This window comes from Heptranchias perlo, chromosome 2, assembly GCF_035084215.1.
Source record: "Heptranchias perlo isolate sHepPer1 chromosome 2, sHepPer1.hap1, whole genome shotgun sequence".
NCBI classification, from domain to species: domain Eukaryota; kingdom Metazoa; phylum Chordata; class Chondrichthyes; order Hexanchiformes; family Hexanchidae; genus Heptranchias; species Heptranchias perlo.
The window spans coordinates 4297281-4318350 of record NC_090326.1 but is presented as its reverse complement, the minus strand read 5'-3'; the positions used below and the strand labels follow the sequence as shown (position 1 = coordinate 4318350).

At 45.5% G+C, this 21070-nt stretch overlaps 21 non-coding genes across 21 annotated transcripts; all 21 read right to left on the bottom strand.

The window, feature by feature from the left end:
- Nucleotides 1-498: 498 nt before the first annotated feature.
- On the bottom strand, nt 499-570 carry trnae-cuc (transfer RNA glutamic acid (anticodon CUC)). Its single transcript has one exon. It is a non-coding gene; the product is annotated as a tRNA-Glu (tRNA).
- An 869-nt stretch (nt 571-1439) lies between these two features.
- On the bottom strand, nt 1440-1511 carry trnae-uuc (transfer RNA glutamic acid (anticodon UUC)). The gene has a single exon. It is a non-coding gene; the product is annotated as a tRNA-Glu (tRNA).
- Nucleotides 1512-2396: 885 nt separating this feature from the next.
- On the bottom strand, nt 2397-2468 carry trnae-cuc (transfer RNA glutamic acid (anticodon CUC)). The gene has a single exon. It is a non-coding gene; the product is annotated as a tRNA-Glu (tRNA).
- Nucleotides 2469-3336: 868 nt separating this feature from the next.
- trnae-uuc (transfer RNA glutamic acid (anticodon UUC)) lies at nt 3337-3408 on the bottom strand. Its single transcript has one exon. It is a non-coding gene; the product is annotated as a tRNA-Glu (tRNA).
- An 885-nt stretch (nt 3409-4293) lies between these two features.
- On the bottom strand, nt 4294-4365 carry trnae-cuc (transfer RNA glutamic acid (anticodon CUC)). Its single transcript has one exon. It is a non-coding gene; the product is annotated as a tRNA-Glu (tRNA).
- An 868-nt stretch (nt 4366-5233) lies between these two features.
- Nucleotides 5234-5305, bottom strand: trnae-uuc (transfer RNA glutamic acid (anticodon UUC)). Its single transcript has one exon. It is a non-coding gene; the product is annotated as a tRNA-Glu (tRNA).
- Nucleotides 5306-6190: 885 nt separating this feature from the next.
- Nucleotides 6191-6262, bottom strand: trnae-cuc (transfer RNA glutamic acid (anticodon CUC)). The gene has a single exon. It is a non-coding gene; the product is annotated as a tRNA-Glu (tRNA).
- Nucleotides 6263-7131: 869 nt separating this feature from the next.
- Nucleotides 7132-7203, bottom strand: trnae-uuc (transfer RNA glutamic acid (anticodon UUC)). The gene has a single exon. It is a non-coding gene; the product is annotated as a tRNA-Glu (tRNA).
- Nucleotides 7204-8088: 885 nt separating this feature from the next.
- On the bottom strand, nt 8089-8160 carry trnae-cuc (transfer RNA glutamic acid (anticodon CUC)). The gene has a single exon. It is a non-coding gene; the product is annotated as a tRNA-Glu (tRNA).
- An 868-nt stretch (nt 8161-9028) lies between these two features.
- Nucleotides 9029-9100, bottom strand: trnae-uuc (transfer RNA glutamic acid (anticodon UUC)). The gene has a single exon. It is a non-coding gene; the product is annotated as a tRNA-Glu (tRNA).
- Nucleotides 9101-9985: 885 nt separating this feature from the next.
- On the bottom strand, nt 9986-10057 carry trnae-cuc (transfer RNA glutamic acid (anticodon CUC)). Its single transcript has one exon. It is a non-coding gene; the product is annotated as a tRNA-Glu (tRNA).
- An 868-nt stretch (nt 10058-10925) lies between these two features.
- On the bottom strand, nt 10926-10997 carry trnae-uuc (transfer RNA glutamic acid (anticodon UUC)). The gene has a single exon. It is a non-coding gene; the product is annotated as a tRNA-Glu (tRNA).
- An 885-nt stretch (nt 10998-11882) lies between these two features.
- On the bottom strand, nt 11883-11954 carry trnae-cuc (transfer RNA glutamic acid (anticodon CUC)). The gene has a single exon. It is a non-coding gene; the product is annotated as a tRNA-Glu (tRNA).
- An 868-nt stretch (nt 11955-12822) lies between these two features.
- trnae-uuc (transfer RNA glutamic acid (anticodon UUC)) lies at nt 12823-12894 on the bottom strand. Its single transcript has one exon. It is a non-coding gene; the product is annotated as a tRNA-Glu (tRNA).
- Nucleotides 12895-13779: 885 nt separating this feature from the next.
- trnae-cuc (transfer RNA glutamic acid (anticodon CUC)) lies at nt 13780-13851 on the bottom strand. Its single transcript has one exon. It is a non-coding gene; the product is annotated as a tRNA-Glu (tRNA).
- A 1826-nt stretch (nt 13852-15677) lies between these two features.
- Nucleotides 15678-15749, bottom strand: trnae-cuc (transfer RNA glutamic acid (anticodon CUC)). Its single transcript has one exon. It is a non-coding gene; the product is annotated as a tRNA-Glu (tRNA).
- An 869-nt stretch (nt 15750-16618) lies between these two features.
- trnae-uuc (transfer RNA glutamic acid (anticodon UUC)) lies at nt 16619-16690 on the bottom strand. Its single transcript has one exon. It is a non-coding gene; the product is annotated as a tRNA-Glu (tRNA).
- Nucleotides 16691-17575: 885 nt separating this feature from the next.
- On the bottom strand, nt 17576-17647 carry trnae-cuc (transfer RNA glutamic acid (anticodon CUC)). The gene has a single exon. It is a non-coding gene; the product is annotated as a tRNA-Glu (tRNA).
- An 869-nt stretch (nt 17648-18516) lies between these two features.
- Nucleotides 18517-18588, bottom strand: trnae-uuc (transfer RNA glutamic acid (anticodon UUC)). Its single transcript has one exon. It is a non-coding gene; the product is annotated as a tRNA-Glu (tRNA).
- An 885-nt stretch (nt 18589-19473) lies between these two features.
- On the bottom strand, nt 19474-19545 carry trnae-cuc (transfer RNA glutamic acid (anticodon CUC)). Its single transcript has one exon. It is a non-coding gene; the product is annotated as a tRNA-Glu (tRNA).
- Nucleotides 19546-20413: 868 nt separating this feature from the next.
- On the bottom strand, nt 20414-20485 carry trnae-uuc (transfer RNA glutamic acid (anticodon UUC)). The gene has a single exon. It is a non-coding gene; the product is annotated as a tRNA-Glu (tRNA).
- Nucleotides 20486-21070: the final 585 nt, after the last annotated feature.

Sequence of the window (21070 nt, the reverse complement as noted above, 5' to 3'; positions counted from 1 at the left end):
CTCCAGTCGCACACTCCATCCAAACTTGCACATCTTCCTTAGCTTTGAAAACGCTCATTTTTTACACTGGAATTCAATTTGAAGAAAGAGGTGCTGTGATTAGTTGGTCTTGTTAAGGAGATGTCGTGCCAGGAGAGACATAAATGGCTAATGAGAACAGTTACTGTTCTGACACTGTGAGCTACAGTTAAAGGTTGGCGACAATTAAAGTGACAAGCAACAGGTCTTTTCCGAATCTTGGGAGAAATGGCAAAAAAAATCTTCCCACAAACTTTGATCAGCGTCAACACATTTTAAAGAAATGTAGGCATTTTACAGAAGGCATGAAAGTGCATTGTATGTCGCTCTAATGGCTTGTTAGATTAAAGAATGATCGGCTGCCCGCTGCTCGATTAGCATTTATGTTGGTGAAAAAGCTAATGTTGATCAGGAGCAAGCATTGGGCTCAGTGATGGGACATTCGTTGGCACCAGAACGACGAGCACCAAGAAAGCAATCTTCCCTGACCGGGAATCGAACCCAGGCCGCGGCGGCGAGAGCGCCGAATCCTAACTACTAGACCATCAGGGAAGCTACGGCTGATGCATGCGAGAGAGGAGTCCAACCTTTTCTTTCCTAATTGTCCCTTTGAAATTCAGGTCTCTTTCGATCCAAAAAAAAGCTGCTCGCCCAAAATGGCATTTTCTTTTAGCACATTGGAACATAGAACATTCACGGCACAGTGGGAGGCCATTCGGCCCATCGTGTTTGTGACGGTCATCGAACAACATAAAACACTGGTTCAGACAATGACAGCACCAAGTTCGGGTAGGCATGCACACAAAATGGATGAAAGATGATGGACTTTGAGAGACGATGGGTTTTGCAGATGCCAGGATAAATAAACTGAAAGAGCTCATCAGCCTGCTTCTTTCAGATACTGAATGTCTTTATGCTCAAGAGATGTTCTCACTGCCTCAGGCCCATTATATCCAGTCGCACACTCCTTCCAATCTTGCACACCTCCCTTCGCTTTGAAACCGTGCATTTTTTTTTACACTGGGCCTCATTTTGAAGAAAGCGGTGCTGTGATCAGCTGGTGTTGTTAAGGAGATGTAGTGGCAGAAGAGACATAAAAGTCTAAAAAAACAGTGACTGTGCTGACACTGTGAGCTATAGTTAAAGGTTGGCGACAATTCGAGTGTCAGGCAGCAGATCTTTTCCAAATCTGTTAGAAATGGCAACAAAAACCTTCCCACAAACTTTGATCAGCGTCACGACTCTTTAAAAATAAATACTGGCATTTTACAGAAGGCAAGAAAGTACATTGTGTGTCACTCTAATGGGTTGTGAGATAAAGGAATGATGGGCAGCCCCTTGTTGCATCCACAGCAGTGTAAAACTGATAGCTATCAGGAGCAATCACTGGCATCAGAACGAACAGCACTTTGCAAATAACGTTCCCTGACCGGGAATCGAACCCAGGCCGCGGCGGTGAAAGCGCCGAATCCTAACCACTAGACCACCAGGGAAGCACATGGCACGATCTTGCAGGCCATCAGTCCAAGCCTCTTTTTCCTATTTGTCTCTGCATTTCACGTCCCTTTCTCCCCAAACAAGCTGCTCGGCCAAAATGGCATTTTCTTTTCGTGCATAGAAACACAGAACATTCAGGGCACAGAAGGAGGCCATTCGGCCCATCGTGTCTGCGACGGTCATCGAAGAACATGAAACACTTGTTCAGACAATGACAGCACCAAGTTCGGGTCGGCATGCACTCGAAATGGATGAAAGATGTTGGGCATTGAGGGACGATGGGTTTTGCTGATGCCAGGAGAAATAAACTCAAAGATCTCATCTCCCTCCTTTCAGGTACTGATAATGTTCAAGAGATGTTCTCACTGCCTCAGGCCCATTATCTCCAGTCGCACACTCCTTCCAATCTTGCACATCTTCCTTAGCTTTGAAAACGCTCATTTTTTACACTGGAATTCAATTTGAAGAAAGAGGTGCTGTGATTAGTTGGTGTTGTTAAGGAGATGTCGTGCCAGGAGAGACATAAATGGCTAATGAGAACAGTTACTGTTCTGACACTGTGAGCTACAGTTAAAGGTTGGCGACAATTAAAGTGACAAGCAACAGGTCTTTTCCGAATCTTGGGAGAAATGGCAAAAAAAATCTTCCCACAAACTTTGATCAGCGTCAACACATTTTAAAGAAATGTAGGCATTTTACAGAAGGCATGAAAGTGCATTGTATGTCGCTCTAATGGCTTGTTAAATGAAAGAATGATCGGCTGCCCGCTGCTCGATTAGCATTTATGTTGGCGAAAAAGCTAATGTTGATCAGGAGCAAGCATTGGGCTCAGTGATGGGACATTCGTTGGCACCAGAATGACGAGCACCAAGAAAGCAATCTTCCCTGACCGGGAATCGAACCCGGGCCGCGGCGGTGAGAGCGCCGAATCCTAACCACTAGACCACCAGGGAAGCTATTGCTGATGCATACGAGAGAGGAGTCCAACCTTTTCTTTCCTAATTGTCCCTTTGAAATTCAGGTCTCTTTCGATCCAAAAAAAAGCTGCTCGCCCAAAATGGCATTTTCTTTTAGCACATTGGAACATAGAACATTCACGGCACAGTGGGAGGCCATTCGGCCCATCGTGTTTGTGACGGTCATCGAACAACATAAAACACTGGTTCAGACAATGACAGCACCAAGTTCGGGTAGGCATGCACACAAAATGGATGAAAGATGATGGACTTTGAGAGACGATGGGTTTTGCAGATGCCAGGATAAATAAACTGAAAGAGCTCATCAGCCTGCTTCTTTCAGATACTGAATGTCTTTATGCTCAAGAGATGTTCTCACTGCCTCAGGCCCATTATATCCAGTTGCACACTCCTTCCAATTTTGCACACCTCCCTTCGCTTTGAAACCGTGCATTTTTTTTTACACTGGGCCTCATTTTGAAGAAAGCGGTGCTGTGATCAGCTGGTGTTGTTAAGGAGATGTAGTGGCAGAAGAGACATAAAAGTCTAAAAAACAGTGACTGTTCTGACACTGTGAGCTATAGTTAAAGGTTGGCGACAATTAGAGTGTCAGGCAGCAGATCTTTTCCAAATCTGCTGGAAATGGCAACAAAAACCTTCCCACAAACTTTGATCAGCGTCACGACTCTTTAAAAATAAATACTGGCATTTTACAGAAGGCAAGAAAGTACATTGTGTGTCACTCTAATGGGTTGTGAGATAAAGGAATGATGGGCAGCCCCTTGTTGCAACCACAGCAGTGTGAAACTGATAGCGATCAGGAGCAATCACTGGCATCAGAACCAACAGCACTTTGCAAATAACGTTCCCTGACCGGGGATCGAACCCGGGCCGCGGCGATGAAAGCGCCGAATCCTAGCCACTAGACCACCAGGGAAGCACATGGCACGATCTTGCAGGCCATCAGTCCAAGCCTCTTTTTCCTATTTGTCTCTGCATTTCACGTCCCTTTCTCCCCAAACAAGCTGCTCGGCCAAAATGGCATTTTCTTTTCGTACATAGAAACACAGAACATTCAGGGCACAGAAGGAGGCCATTCGGCCCATCGTGTCTGCGACGGTCATCGAAGAACATGAAACACTTGTTCAGACAATGACAGCACCAAGTTCGGGTCGGCATGCACTCGAAATGGATGAAAGATGTTGGGCATTGAGGGACGATGGGTTTTGCTGATGCCAGGAGAAATAAACTCAAAGATCTCATCTCCCTCCTTTCAGGTACTGATAATGTTCAAGAGATGTTCTCACTGCCTCAGGCCCATTATCTCCAGTCGCACACTCCTTCCAATCTTGCACATCTTCCTTAGCTTTGAAAACGCTCATTTTTTACACTGGAATTCAATTTGAAGAAAGAGGTGCTGTGATTAGTTGGTGTTGTTAAGGAGATGTCGTGCCAGGAGAGACATAAATGGCTAATGAGAACAGTTACTGTTCTGACACTGTGAGCTACAGTTAAAGGTTGGCGACAATTAAAGTGACAAGCAACAGGTCTTTTCCGAATCTTGGGAGAAATGGCAAAAAAAATCTTCCCACAAACTTTGATCAGCGTCAACACATTTTAAAGAAATGTAGGCATTTTACAGAAGGCATGAAAGTGCATTGTATGTCGCTCTAATGGCTTGTTAGATTAAAGAATGATCGGCTGCCCGCTGCTCGATTAGCATTTATGTTGGCGAAAAAGCTAATGTTGATCAGGAGCAAGCATTGGGCTCAGTGATGGGACATTCGTTGGCACCAGAACGACGAGCACCATGAAAGCAATCTTCCCTGACCGGGAATCGAACCCGGGCCGCGGCGGTGAGAGCGCCGAATCCTAACCACTAGACCACCAGGGAAGCTACGGCTGATGCATGCGAGAGAGGAGTCCAACCTTTTCTTTCCTAATTGTCCCTTTGAAATTCAGGTCTCTTTCGATCCAAAAAAAAGCTGCTCGCCCAAAATGGCATTTTCTTTTAGCACATTGGAACATAGAACATTCACGGCACAGTGGGAGGCCATTCGGCCCATCGTGTTTGTGACGGTCATCGAACAACATAAAACACTGGTTCAGACAATGACAGCACCAAGTTCGGGTAGGCATGCACACAAAATGGATGAAAGATGATGGACTTTGAGAGACGATGGGTTTTGCAGATGCCAGGATAAATAAACTGAAAGAGCTCATCAGCCTGCTTCTTTCAGATACTGAATGTCTTTATGCTCAAGAGATGTTCTCACTGCCTCAGGCCCATTATATCCAGTCGCACACTCCTTCCAATCTTGCACACCTCCCTTCGCTTTGAAACCGTGCATTTTTTTTTACACTGGGCCTCATTTTGAAGAAAGCGGTGCTGTGATCAGCTGGTGTTGTTAAGGAGATGTAGTGGCAGAAGAGACATAAAAGTCTAAAAAACAGTGACTGTTCTGACACTGTGAGCTATAGTTAAAGGTTGGCGACAATTAGAGTGTCAGGCAGCAGATCTTTTCCAAATCTGCTGGAAATGGCAACAAAAACCTTCCCACAAACTTTGATCAGCGTCACGACTCTTTAAAAATAAATACTGGCATTTTACAGAAGGCAAGAAAGTACATTGTGTGTCACTCTAATGGGTTGTGAGATAAAGGAATGATGGGCAGCCCCTTGTTGCAACCACAGCAGTGTAAAACTGATAGCGATCAGGAGCAATCACTGGCATCAGAACGAACAGCACTTTGCAAATAACGTTCCCTGACCGGGGATCGAACCCGGGCCGCGGCGGTGAAAGCGCCGAATCCTAGCCACTAAACCACCAGGGAAGCACATGGCACGATCTTGCAGGCCATCAGTCCAAGCCTCTTTTTCCTATTTGTCTCTGCATTTCACGTCCCTTTCTCCCCAAACAAGCTGCTCGGCCAAAATGGCATTTTCTTTTCGTACATAGAAACACAGAACATTCAGGGCACAGAAGGAGGCCATTCGGCCCATCGTGTCTGCGACGGTCATCGAAGAACATGAAACACTTGTTCAGACAATGACAGCACCAAGTTCGGGTCGGCATGCACTCGAAATGGATGAAAGATGTTGGGCATTGAGGGACGTTGGGTTTTGCTCATGCCAGGAGAAATAAACTCAAAGATCTCATCTCCCTCCTTTCAGGAACTGATAATGTTCAAGAGATGTTCTCACTGCCTCAGGCCCATTATCTCCAGTCGCACACTCCTTCCAATCTTGCACATCTTCCTTAGCTTTGAAAACACTCATTTGTTACACTGGAATTCAATTTGAAGAAAGAGGTGCTGTGATTAGTTGGTGTTGTTAAGGAGATGTCATGCCAGGAGAGACATAAATGGCTAATGAGAACAGTTACTGTTCTGACACTGTGAGCTGCAGTTAAAGGTTGGCGACAATTAAAGTGACAAGCAACAGGTCTTTTCCGAATCTTGGGAGAAATGGCAAAAAAAATCTTCCCACAAACTTTGATCAGCGTCAACACATTTTAAAGAAATGTAGGCATTTTACAGAAGGCATGAAAGTGCATTGTATGTCGCTCTAATGGCTTGTTAGATTAAAGAATGATCGGCTGCCCGCTGCTCGATTTGCATTTATGTTGGTGAAAAAGCTAATGTTGATCAGGAGCAAGCATTGGGCTCAGTGATGGGACATTCGTTGGCACCAGAACGACGAGCACCAAGAAAGCAATCTTCCCTGACCGGGAATCGAACCCAGGCCGCGGCGGTGAGAGCGCCGAATCCTAACCACTAGACCACCAGGGAAGCTACGGCTGATGCATGCGAGAGAGGAGTCCAACCTTTTCTTTCCTAATTGTCCCTTTGAAATTCAGGTCTCTTTCGATCCAAAAAAAAGCTGCTCGCCCAAAATGGCATTTTCTTTTAGCACATTGGAACATAGAACATTCACGGCACAGTGGGAGGCCATTCGGCCCATCGTGTTTGTGACGGTCATCGAACAACATAAAACACTGGTTCAGACAATGACAGCACCAAGTTCGGGTAGGCATGCACACAAAATGGATGAAAGATGATGGACTTTGAGAGACGATGGGTTTTGCAGATGCCAGGATAAATAAACTGAAAGAGCTCATCAGCCTGCTTCTTTCAGATACTGAATGTCTTTATGCTCAAGAGATGTTCTCACTGCCTCAGGCCCATTATATCCAGTCGCACACTCCTTCCAATCTTGCACACCTCCCTTCGCTTTGAAACCGTGCATTTTTTTTTACACTGGGCCTCATTTTGAAGAAAGCGGTGCTGTGATCAGCTGGTGTTGTTAAGGAGATGTAGTGGCAGAAGAGACATAAAAGTCTAAAAAAACAGTGACTGTGCTGACACTGTGAGCTATAGTTAAAGGTTGGCGACAATTCGAGTGTCAGGCAGCAGATCTTTTCCAAATCTGTTAGAAATGGCAACAAAAACCTTCCCACAAACTTTGATCAGCGTCACGACTCTTTAAAAATAAATACTGGCATTTTACAGAAGGCAAGAAAGTACATTGTGTGTCACTCTAATGGGTTGTGAGATAAAGGAATGATGGGCAGCCCCTTGTTGCATCCACAGCAGTGTAAAACTGATAGCTATCAGGAGCAATCACTGGCATCAGAACGAACAGCACTTTGCAAATAACGTTCCCTGACCGGGAATCGAACCCAGGCCGCGGCGGTGAAAGCGCCGAATCCTAACCACTAGACCACCAGGGAAGCACATGGCACGATCTTGCAGGCCATCAGTCCAAGCCTCTTTTTCCTATTTGTCTCTGCATTTCACGTCCCTTTCTCCCCAAACAAGCTGCTCGGCCAAAATGGCATTTTCTTTTCGTGCATAGAAACACAGAACATTCAGGGCACAGAAGGAGGCCATTCGGCCCATCGTGTCTGCGACGGTCATCGAAGAACATGAAACACTTGTTCAGACAATGACAGCACCAAGTTCGGGTCGGCATGCACTCGAAATGGATGAAAGATGTTGGGCATTGAGGGACGATGGGTTTTGCTGATGCCAGGAGAAATAAACTCAAAGATCTCATCTCCCTCCTTTCAGGTACTGATAATGTTCAAGAGATGTTCTCACTGCCTCAGGCCCATTATCTCCAGTCGCACACTCCTTCCAATCTTGCACATCTTCCTTAGCTTTGAAAACGCTCATTTTTTACACTGGAATTCAATTTGAAGAAAGAGGTGCTGTGATTAGTTGGTGTTGTTAAGGAGATGTCGTGCCAGGAGAGACATAAATGGCTAATGAGAACAGTTACTGTTCTGACACTGTGAGCTACAGTTAAAGGTTGGCGACAATTAAAGTGACAAGCAACAGGTCTTTTCCGAATCTTGGGAGAAATGGCAAAAAAAATCTTCCCACAAACTTTGATCAGCGTCAACACATTTTAAAGAAATGTAGGCATTTTACAGAAGGCATGAAAGTGCATTGTATGTCGCTCTAATGGCTTGTTAGATGAAAGAATGATCGGCTGCCCGCTGCTTGATTAGCATTTATGTTGGCGAAAAAGCTAATGTTGATCAGGAGCAAGCATTGGGCTCAGTGATGGGACATTCGTTGGCACCAGAATGACGAGCACCAAGAAAGCAATCTTCCCTGACCGGGAATCGAACCCGGGCCGCGGCGGTGAGAGCGCCGAATCCTAACCACTAGACCACCAGGGAAGCTATTGCTGATGCATACGAGAGAGGAGTCCAACCTTTTCTTTCCTAATTGTCCCTTTGAAATTCAGGTCTCTTTCGATCCAAAAAAAAGCTGCTCGCCCAAAATGGCATTTTCTTTTAGCACATTGGAACATAGAACATTCACGGCACAGTGGGAGGCCATTCGGCCCATCGTGTTTGTGACGGTCATCGAACAACATAAAACACTGGTTCAGACAATGACAGCACCAAGTTCGGGTAGGCATGCACACAAAATGGATGAAAGATGATGGACTTTGAGAGACGATGGGTTTTGCAGATGCCAGGATAAATAAACTGAAAGAGCTCATCAGCCTGCTTCTTTCAGATACTGAATGTCTTTATGCTCAAGAGATGTTCTCACTGCCTCAGGCCCATTATATCCAGTTGCACACTCCTTCCAATTTTGCACACCTCCCTTCGCTTTGAAACCGTGCATTTTTTTTTACACTGGGCCTCATTTTGAAGAAAGCGGTGCTGTGATCAGCTGGTGTTGTTAAGGAGATGTAGTGGCAGAAGAGACATAAAAGTCTAAAAAACAGTGACTGTTCTGACACTGTGAGCTATAGTTAAAGGTTGGCGACAATTAGAGTGTCAGGCAGCAGATCTTTTCCAAATCTGCTGGAAATGGCAACAAAAACCTTCCCACAAACTTTGATCAGCGTCACGACTCTTTAAAAATAAATACTGGCATTTTACAGAAGGCAAGAAAGTACATTGTGTGTCACTCTAATGGGTTGTGAGATAAAGTAATGATGGGCAGCCCCTTGTTGCAACCACAGCAGTGTGAAACTGATAGCGATCAGGAGCAATCACTGGCATCAGAACAAACAGCACTTTGCAAATAACGTTCCCTGACCGGGGATCGAACCCGGGCCGCGGCGATGAAAGCGCCGAATCCTAGCCACTAGACCACCAGGGAAGCACATGGCACGATCTTGCAGGCCATCAGTCCAAGCCTCTTTTTCCTATTTGTCTCTGCATTTCACGTCCCTTTCTCCCCAAACAAGCTGCTCGGCCAAAATGGCATTTTCTTTTCGTACATAGAAACACAGAACATTCAGGGCACAGAAGGAGGCCATTCGGCCCATCGTGTCTGCGACGGTCATCGAAGAACATGAAACACTTGTTCAGACAATGACAGCACCAAGTTCGGGTCGGCATGCACTCGAAATGGATGAAAGATGTTGGGCATTGAGGGACGATGGGTTTTGCTGATGCCAGGAGAAATAAACTCAAAGATCTCATCTCCCTCCTTTCAGGTACTGATAATGTTCAAGAGATGTTCTCACTGCCTCAGGCCCATTATCTCCAGTCGCACACTCCTTCCAATCTTGCACATCTTCCTTAGCTTTGAAAACGCTCATTTTTTACACTGGAATTCAATTTGAAGAAAGAGGTGCTGTGATTAGTTGGTGTTGTTAAGGAGATGTCGTGCCAGGAGAGACATAAATGGCTAATGAGAACAGTTACTGTTCTGACACTGTGAGCTGCAGTTAAAGGTTGGCGACAATTAAAGTGACAAGCAACAGGTCTTTTCCGAATCTTGGGAGAAATGGCAAAAAAAATCTTCCCACAAACTTTGATCAGCGTCAACACATTTTAAAGAAATGTAGGCATTTTACAGAAGGCATGAAAGTGCATTGTATGTCGCTCTAATGGCTTGTTAGATTAAAGAATGATCGGCTGCCCGCTGCTCGATTAGCATTTATGTTGGCGAAAAAGCTAATGTTGATCAGGAGCAAGCATTGGGCTCAGTGATGGGACATTCGTTGGCACCAGAACGACGAGCACCAAGAAAGCAATCTTCCCTGACCGGGAATCGAACCCGGGCCGCGGCGGTGAGAGCGCCGAATCCTAACCACTAGACCACCAGGGAAGCTACGGCTGATGCATGCGAGAGAGGAGTCCAACCTTTTCTTTCCTAATTGTCCCTTTGAAATTCAGGTCTCTTTCGATCCAAAAAAAAGCTGCTCGCCCAAAATGGCATTTTCTTTTAGCACATTGGAACATAGAACATTCACGGCACAGTGGGAGGCCATTCGGCCCATCGTGTTTGTGACGGTCATCGAACAACATAAAACACTGGTTCAGACAATGACAGCACCAAGTTCGGGTAGGCATGCACACAAAATGGATGAAAGATGATGGACTTTGAGAGACGATGGGTTTTGCAGATGCCAGGATAAATAAACTGAAAGAGCTCATCAGCCTGCTTCTTTCAGATACTGAATGTCTTTATGCTCAAGAGATGTTCTCACTGCCTCAGGCCCATTATATCCAATCGCACACTCCTTCCAATCTTGCACACCTCCCTTCGCTTTGAAACCGTGCATTTTTTTTTACACTGGGCCTCATTTTGAAGAAAGCGGTGCTGTGATCAGCTGGTGTTGTTAAGGAGATGTAGTGGCAGAAGAGACATAAAAGTCTAAAAAACAGTGACTGTTCTGACACTGTGAGCTATAGTTAAAGGTTGGCGACAATTAGAGTGTCAGGCAGCAGATCTTTTCCAAATCTGCTGGAAATGGCAACAAAAACCTTCCCACAAACTTTGATCAGCGTCACGACTCTTTAAAAATAAATACTGGCATTTTACAGAAGGCAAGAAAGTACATTGTGTGTCACTCTAATGGGTTGTGAGATAAAGGAATGATGGGCAGCCCCTTGTTGCAACCACAGCAGTGTGAAACTGATAGCGATCAGGAGCAATCACTGGCATCAGAACAAACAGCACTTTGCAAATAACGTTCCCTGACCGGGGATCGAACCCGGGCCGCGGCGATGAAAGCGCCGAATCCTAGCCACTAGACCACCAGGGAAGCACATGGCACGATCTTGCAGGCCATCAGTCCAAGCCTCTTTTTCCTATTTGTCTCTGCATTTCACGTCCCTTTCTCCCCAAACAAGCTGCTCGGCCAAAATGGCATTTTCTTTTCGTACATAGAAACACAGAACATTCAGGGCACAGAAGGAGGCCATTCGGCCCATCGTGTCTGCGACGGTCATCGAAGAACATGAAACACTTGTTCAGACAATGACAGCACCAAGTTCGGGTCGGCATGCACTCGAAATGGATGAAAGATGTTGGGCATTGAGGGACGATGGGTTTTGCTGATGCCAGGAGAAATAAACTCAAAGATCTCATCTCCCTCCTTTCAGGTACTGATAATGTTCAAGAGATGTTCTCACTGCCTCAGGCCCATTATCTCCAGTCGCACACTCCTTCCAATCTTGCACATCTTCCTTAGCTTTGAAAACGCTCATTTTTTACACTGGAATTCAATTTGAAGAAAGAGGTGCTGTGATTAGTTGGTGTTGTTAAGGAGATGTCGTGCCAGGAGAGACATAAATGGCTAATGAGAACAGTTACTGTTCTGACACTGTGAGCTGCAGTTAAAGGTTGGCGACAATTAAAGTGACAAGCAACAGGTCTTTTCCGAATCTTGGGAGAAATGGCAAAAAAAATCTTCCCACAAACTTTGATCAGCGTCAACACATTTTAAAGAAATGTAGGCATTTTACAGAAGGCATGAAAGTGCATTGTATGTCGCTCTAATGGCTTGTTAGATTAAAGAATGATCGGCTGCCCGCTGCTCGATTAGCATTTATGTTGGCGAAAAAGCTAATGTTGATCAGGAGCAAGCATTGGGCTCAGTGATGGGACATTCGTTGGCACCAGAACGACGAGCACCAAGAAAGCAATCTTCCCTGACCGGGAATCGACCCCGGGCCGCGGCGGTGAGAGCGCCGAATCCTAACCACTAGACCACCAGGGAAGCTACGGCTGATGCATGCGAGAGAGGAGTCCAACCTTTTCTTTCCTAATTGTCCCTTTGAAATTCAGGTCTCTTTCGATCCAAAAAAAAGCTGCTCGCCCAAAATGGCATTTTCTTTTAGCACATTGGAACATAGAACATTCACGGCACAGTGGGAGGCCATTCGGCCCATCGTGTTTGTGACGGTCATCGAACAACATAAAACACTGGTTCAGACAATGACAGCACCAAGTTCGGGGAGGCATGCACACAAAATGGATGAAAGATGATGGACTTTGAGAGACGATGGGTTTTGCAGATGCCAGGATAAATAAACTGAAAGAGCTCATCAGCCTGCTTCTTTCAGATACTGAATGTCTTTATGCTCAAGAGATGTTCTCACTGCCTCAGGCCCATTATATCCAGTCGCACACTCCTTCCAATCTTGCACACCTCCCTTCGCTTTGAAACCGTGCATTTTTTTTTACACTGGGCCTCATTTTGAAGAAAGCGGTGCTGTGATCAGCTGGTGTTGTTAAGGAGATGTAGTGGCAGAAGAGACATAAAAGTCTAAAAAACAGTGACTGTTCTGACACTGTGAGCTATAGTTAAAGGTTGGCGACAATTAGAGTGTCAGGCAGCAGATCTTTTCCAAATCTGCTGGAAATGGCAACAAAAACCTTCCCACAAACTTTGATCAGCGTCACGACTCTTTAAAAATAAATACTGGCATTTTACAGAAGGCAAGAAAGTACATTGTGTGTCACTCTAATGGGTTGTGAGATAAAGGAATGATGGGCAGCCCCTTGTTGCAACCACAGCAGTGTAAAACTGATAGCGATCAGGAGCAATAACTGGCATCAGAACGAACAGCACTTTGCAAATAACATTCCCTGACCGGGAATCGAACCCAGGCCATGGCAGTGAAAGCGCCGAATCCTAACCACTAGACCACCAGGGAAGCACATGGCACGCTGTTGCAGGCCATCAGTCCAAGCCTCTTTTTCCTATTTGTCTCTGCATTTCACGTCCCTTTCTCCCCAAACAAGCTGCTCGGCCAAAATGGCATTTTCTTTTCGTACATAGAAACACAGAACATTCAGGGCACAGAAGGAGGCCATTCGGCCCATCGTGTCTGCGACGGTCATCGAAGAACATGAAACACTTGTTCAGACAATGACAGCACCAAGTTCAGGTCGGCATGCACTCGAAATGGATGAAAGATGTTGGGCATTGAGGGACGATGGGTTTTGCTGATGCCAGGAGAAATAAACTCAAAGATCTCATCTCCCTCCTTTCAGGTACTGATAATGTTCAAGAGATGTTCTCACTGCCTCAGGCCCATTATCTCCAGTCGCACACTCCTTCCAATCTTGCACATCTTCCTTAGCTTTGAAAACGCTCATTTTTTACACTGGAATTCAATTTGAAGAAAGAGGTGCTGTGATTAGTTGGTGTTGTTAAGGAGATGTCGTGCCAGGAGAGACATAAATGGCTAATGAGAAAAGTTACTGTTCTGACACTGTGAGCTACAGTTAAAGGTTGGCGACAATTAAAGTGACAAGCAACAGGTCTTTTCCGAATCTTGGGAGAAATGTCAACAAAAATCTTCCCACAAACTTTGATCAGCGTCAACACATTTTAAAGAAATGTAGGCATTTTACAGAAGGCATGAAAGTGCATTGTATGTCGCTCTAATGGCTTGTTAGATTAAAGAATGATCGGCTGCCCGCTGCTCGATTAGCATTTATGTTGGCGAAAAAGCTAATGTTGATCAGGAGCAAGCATTGGGCTCAGTGATGGGACATTCGTTGGCACCAGAACGACGAGCACCAAGAAAGCAATCTTCCCTGACCGGGAATCGAACCCGAGCCGCGGCGGTGAGAGCACCGAATCCTAACCACTAGACCACCAGGGAAGCTACGGCTGATGCATGCGAGAGAGGAGTCCAACCTTTTCTTTCCTAATTGTCCCTTTGAAATTCAGGTCTCTTTCGATCCAAAAAAAAGCTGCTCGCCCAAAATGGCATTTTCTTTTCGCACATTGGAACATTGAACATTCACGGCACAGTGGGAGGCCATTCGGCCCATCGTGTTTGTGACGGTCATCGAACAACATAAAACACTGGTTCAGACAATGACAGCACCAAGTTCGGGTAGGCATGCACACAAAATGGATGAAAGATGATGGACTTTGAGAGACGATGGGTTTTGCAGATGCCAGGATAAATAAACTGAAAGAGCTCATCAGCCTGCTTCTTTCAGATACTGAATGTCTTTATGCTCAAGAGATGTTCTCACTGCCTCAGGCCCATTATATCCAATCGCACACTCCTTCCAATCTTGCACACCTCCCTTCGCTTTGAAACCGTGCATTTTTTTTTACACTGGGCCTCATTTTGAAGAAAGCGGTGCTGTGATCAGCTGGTGTTGTTAAGGAGATGTAGTGGCAGAAGAGACATAAAAGTCTAAAAAAACAGTGACTGTGCTGACACTGTGAGCTATAGTTAAAGGTTGGCGACAATTAGAGTGTCAGGCAGCAGATCTTTTCCAAATCTGCTGGAAATGGCAACAAAAACCTTCCCACAAACTTTGATCAGCGTCACGACTCTTTAAAAATAAATACTGGCATTTTACAGAAGGCAAGAAAGTACATTGTGTGTCACTCTAATGGGTTGTGAGATAAAGGAATGATGGGCAGCCCCTTGTTGCAACCACAGCAGTGCAAAACTGATAGCGATCAGGAGCAATCACTGGCATCAGAACGAACAGCACTTTGCAAATAACGATTCCTGACCGGGAATCGAACACGGGCCGCGGCGGTGAAAGCACTGAATCCTAACCACTAGACCACCAGGAAAGCACATGGCACGATCTTGCAGGCCATCAGTCCAAGCCTCTTTTTCCTATTTCTCTCTGCATTTCACGTCCCTTTCTCCCCAAACAAGCTGCTCGGCCAAAATGGCATTTTCTTTTCGTACATAGAAACACAGAACATTCAGGGCACAGAAGGAGGCCATTCGGCCCATCGTGTCTGCGACGGTCATCGAAGAACATGAAACACTTGTTCAGACAATGACAGCACCAAGTTCGGGTCGGCATGCACTCGAAATGGATGAAAGATGTTGGGCATTGAGGGACGATGGGTTTTGCTGATGCCAGGAGAAATAAACTCAAAGATCTCATCTCCCTCCTTTCAGGTACTGATAATGTTCAAGAGATGTTCTCACTGCCTCAGGCCCATTATCTCCAGTCGCACACTCCTTCCAATCTTGCACATCTTCCTTAGCTTTGAAAACGCTCATTTTTTACACTGGAATTCAATTTGAAGAAAGAGGTGCTGTGATTAGTTGGTGTTGTTAAGGAGATGTCGTGCCAGGAGAGACATAAATGGCTAATGAGAACAGTTACTGTTCTGACACTGTGAGCTACAGTTAAAGGTTGGCGACAATTAAAGTGACAAGCAACAGGTCTTTTCCGAATCTTGGGAGAAATGGCAACAAAAATCTTCCCACAAACTTTGATCAGCGTCAACACATTTTAAAGAAATGTAGGCATTTTACAGAAGGCATGAAAGTGCATTGTATGTCGCTCTAATGGCTTGTTAGATTAAAGAATGATCGGCTGCCCGCTGCTCGATTAGCATTTATGTTGGCGAAAAAGCTAATGTTGATCAGGAGCAAGCATTGGGCTCAGTGATGGGACATTCGTTGGCACCAGAACGACGAGCACGAAGAAAGCAATCTTCCCTGACCGGGAATCGAACCCAGGCCGCGGCGGTGAGAGCGCCGAATCCTAACCACTAGACCACCAGGGAAGCTACGGCTGATGCATGCGAGAGAGGAGTCCAACCTTTTCTTTCCTAATTGTCCCTTTGAAATTCAGGTCTCTTTCGATCCAAAAAAAAGCTGCTCGCCCAAAATGGCATTTTCTTTTAGCACATTGGAACATAGAACATTCACGGCACAGTGGGAGGCCATTCGGCCCATCGTGTTTGTGACGGTCATCGAACAACATAAAACACTGGTTCAGACAATGACAGCACCAAGTTCGGGTAGGCATGCACACAAAATGGATGAAAGATGATGGACTTTGAGAGACGATGGGTTTTGCAGATGCCAGGATAAATAAACTGAAAGAGCTCATCAGCCTGCTTCTTTCAGATACTGAATGTCTTTATGCTCAAGAGATGTTCTCACTGCCTCAGGCCCATTATATCCAGTCGCACACTCCTTCCAATTTTGCACACCTCCCTTCGCTTTGAAACCGTGCATTTTTTTTTACACTGGGCCTCATTTTGAAGAAAGCGATGCTGTGATCAGCTGGTGTTGTTAAGGAGATGTAGTGGCAGAAGAGACATAAAAGTCTAAAAAAACAGTGACTGTGCTGACACTGTGAGCTATAGTTAAAGGTTGGCGACAATTAGAGTGTCAGGCAGCAGATCTTTTCCAAATCTGTTAGAAATGGCAACAAAAACCTTCCCACAAACTTTGATCAGCGTCACGACTCTTTAAAAATAAATACTGGTATTTTACAGAAGGCAAGAAAGTACATTGTGTGTCACTCTAATGGGTTGTGAGATAAAGGAATGATGGGCAGCCCCTTGTTGCAACCACAGCAGTGTAAAACTGATAGCGATCAGGAGCAATCACTGGCATCAGAACAAACAGCACTTTGCAAATAACGTTCCCTGACCGGGAATCGAACCCGGGCCGCGGCGGTGAAAGCACCGAATCCTAACCACTAGACCACCAGGGAAGCACATGGCACGATCTTGCAGGCCATCAGTCCAAGCCTCTTTTTCCTATTTGTCTCTGCATTTCACGTCCCTTTCTCCCCAAACAAGCTGCTCGGCCAAAATGGCATTTTCTTTTCGTACATAGAAACACAGAACATTCAGGGCACAGAAGGAGACCATTCGGCCCATCGTGTCTGCGACGGTCATCGAAGAACATGAAACACTTGTTCAGACAATGACAGCACCAAGTTCGGGTCGGCATGCACTCGAAATGGATGAAAGATGTTGGGCATTGAGGGACGATGGGTTTTGCTGATGCCAGGAGAAATAAACTCAAAGATCTCATCTCCCTCCTTTCAGGTACTGATAATGTTCAAGAGATGTTCTCACTGCCTCAGGCCCATTATCTCCAGTCGCACACTCCTTCCAATCTTGCACATCTTCCTTAGCTTTGAAAACGCTCATTTTTTACACTGGAATTCAATTTGAAGAAAGAGGTGCTGTGATTAGTTGGTGTTGTTAAGGTGATGTCGTGCCAGGAGAGACATAAATGGCTAATGAGAACAGTTACTGTTCTGACACTGTGAGCTACAGTTAAAGGTTGGCGACAATTAAAGTGACAAGCAACAGGTCTTTTCCGAATCTTGGGAGAAATGGCAACAAAAATCTTCCCACAAACTTTGATCAGCGTCAACACATTTTAAAGAAATGTAGGCATTTTACAGAAGGCATGAAAGTGCATTGTATGTCGCTCTAATGGCTTGTTAGATTAAAGAATGATCGGCTGCCCGCTGCTCGATTAGCATTTATGTTGGCGAAAAAGCTAATGTTGATCAGGAGCAAGCATTGGGCTCAGTGATGGGACATTCGTTGGCACCAGAACGACGAGCACCAAGAAAGCAATCTTCCCTGACCGGGAATCGAACCCAGGCCGCGGCGGTGAGAGCGCCGAATCCTAACCACTAGACCACCAGGGAAACTACGGCTGATGCATGCGAGAGAGGAGTCCAACCTTTTCTTTCCTAATTGTCCCTTTGAAATTCAGGTCTCTTTCGATCCAAAAAAAAGCTGCTCGCCCAAAATGGCATTTTCTTTTAGCACATTGGAACATAGAACATTCACGGCACAGTGGGAGGCCATTCGGCCCATCGTGTTTGTGACGGTCATCGAACAACATAAAACACTGGTTCAGACAATGACAGCACCAAGTTCGGGTAGGCATGCACACAAAATGGATGAAAGATGATGGACTTTGAGAGACGATGGGTTTTGCAGATGCCAGGATAAATAAACTGAAAGAGCTCATCAGCCTGCTTCTTTCAGATACTGAATGTCTTTATGCTCAAGAGATGATCTCACTGCCTCAGGCCCATTATATCCAGTCGCACACTCCTTCCAATCTTGCACACCTCCCTTCGCTTTGAAACCGTGCATTTTTTTTTACACTGGGCCTCATTTTGAAGAAAGCGGTGCTGTGATCAGCTGGTGTTGTTAAGGAGATGTAGTGGCAGAAGAGACATAAAAGTCTAAAAAAACAGTGACTGTGCTGACACTGTGAGCTATAGTTAAAGGTTGGCGACAATTAGAGTGTCAGGCAGCTGATCTTTTCCAAATCTGCTGGAAATGGCAACAAAAACCTTCCCACAAACTTTGATCAGCGTCACGACTCTTTAAAAATAAATACTGTCATTTTACAGAAGGCAAGAAAGTACATTGTGTGTCACTCGAATGGGTTGTGAGATAAAGGAATGATGGGCAGCCCCTTGTTGCAACCACAGCAGTGTAAAACTGATAGCGATCAGGAGCAATCACTGGCATCAGAACAAACAGCACTTTGCAAATAACGTTCCCTGACCGGGAATCGAACCCGGGCTGCGGCGGTGAAAGCGCCGAATCCTAACCACTAGACCACCAGGGAAGCACATGGCACGATCTTGCAGGCCATCAGTCCAAGCCTCTTTTTCCTATTTGTCTCTGCATTTCACGTCCCTTTCTCCCCAAACAAGCTGCTCGGCCAAAATGGCATTTTCTTTTCGTACATAGAAACACAGAACATTCAGGGCACAGAAGGAGGCCATTCGGCCCATCGTGTCTGCGACGGTCATCGAAGAACATGAAACACTTGTTCAGACAATGACAGCACCAAGTTCGGGTCGGCATGCACTCGAAATGGATGAAAGATGTTGGGCATTGAGGGACGTTGGGTTTTGCTGATGCCAGGAGAAATAAACTCAAAGATCTCATCTCCCTCCTTTCAGGTACTGATAATGTTCAAGAGATGTTCTCACTGCCTCAGGCCCATTATCTCCAGTCGCACACTCCTTCCAATCTTGCACATCTTCCTTAGCTTTGAAAACGCTCATTTTTTACACTGGAATTCAATTTGAAGAAAGAGGTGCTGTGATTAGTTGGTGTTGTTAAGGAGATGTCGTGCCAGGAGAGACATAAATGGCTAATGAGAACAGTTACTGTTCTGACACTGTGAGCTACAGTTAAAGGTTGGCGACAATTAAAGTGACAAGCAACAGGTCTTTTCCGAATCTTGGGAGAAATGGCAAAAAAAATCTTCCCACAAACTTTGATCAGCGTCAACACATTTTAAAGAAATGTAGGCATTTTACAGAAGGCATGAAAGTGCATTGTATGTCGCTCTAATGGCTTGTTAGATTAAAGAATGATCGGCTGCCCGCTGCTCGATTAGCATTTATGTTGGCGAAAAAGCTAATGTTGATCAGGAGCAAGCATTGGGCTCAGTGATGGGACATTCGTTGGCACCAGAACGACGAGCACGAAGAAAGCAATCTTCCCTGACCGGGAATCAAACCCGGGCCGCGGCGGTGAGAGCGCCGAATCCTAACCACTAGACCACCAGGGAAGCTACGGTTGATGCATGCGAGAGAGGAGTCCAACCTTTTCTTTCCTAATTGTCCCTTTGAAATTCAGGTCTCTTTCGATCCAAAAAAAAGCTGCTCGCCCAAAATGGCATTTTCTTTTAGCACATTGGAACATAGAACATTCACGGCACAGTGGGAGGCCATTCGGCCCATCGTGTTTGTGACGGTCATCGAACAACATAAAACACTGGTTCAGACAATGACAGCACCAAGTTCGGGTAGGCATGCACACAAAATGGATGAAAGATGATGGACTTTGAGAGACGATGGGTTTTGCAGATGCCAGGATAAATAAACTGAAAGAGCTCATCAGCCTGCTTCTTTCAGATACTGAATGTCTTTATGCTCAAGAGATGTTCTCACTGCCTCAGGCCCATTTTATCCAGTCGCACACTCCTTCCAATTTTGCACACCTCCCTTCGCTTTGAAACCGTGCATTTTTTTTTACACTGGGCCTCATTTTGAAGAAAGCGGTGCTGTGATCAGCTGGTGTTGTTAAGGAGATGTAGTGGCAGAAGAGACATAAAAGTCTAAAAAACAGTGACTGTTCTGACACTGTGAGCTATTGTTAAAGGTTGGCGACAATTAGAGTGTCAGGCAGCAGATCTTTTCCAAATCTGCTGGAAATGGCAACAAAAACCTTCCCACAAACTTTGATCAGCGTCACGACTCTTTAAAAATAAATACTGGCATTTTACAGAAGGCAAGAAAGTACATTGTGTGTCACTCTCATGGGTTGTGAGATAAAGGAATGATGGGCAGCCCCTTGTTGCAACCACAGCAGTGTAAAACTGATAGCGATCAGGAGCAATCACTGGCATCAGAACGAACAGCACTTTGCAAATAACGTTCCCTGACCTGGAATCGAACCCGGGCCGCGGCGGTGAAAGCGCCGAATCCTAACCACTAGACCACCAGGGAAGCACATGGCACGATCTTGCAGGCCATCAGTCCAAGCCTCTTTTTCCTATTTGTCTCTGCATTTCACGTCCCTTTCTCCCCAAACAAGCTGCTCGGCCAAAATGGCATTTTCTTTTCGTACATAGAAACACAGAACATTCAGGGCACAGAAGGAGGCCATTCGGCCCATCGTGTCTGCGACGGTCATCGAAGAACATGAAACACTTGTTCAGACAATGACAGCACCAAGTTCGGGTCGGCATGCACTCGAAATGGATGAAAGATGTTGGGCATTGAGGGACGATGGGTTTTGCTGATGCCAGGAGAAATAAACTCAAAGATCTCATCTCCCTCCTTTCAGGTACTGATAATGTTCAAGAGATGTTCTCACTGCCTCAGGCCCATTATCTCCAGTCGCACACTCCTTCCAATCTTGCACATCTTCCTTAGCTTTGAAAACGCTCATTTTTTACACTGGAATTCAATTTGAAGAAAGAGGTGCTGTGATTAGTTGGTGTTGTTAAGGAGATGTCGTGCCAGGAGAGACATAAATGGCTAATGAGAACAGTTACTGTTCTGACACTGTGAGCTACAGTTAAAGGTTGG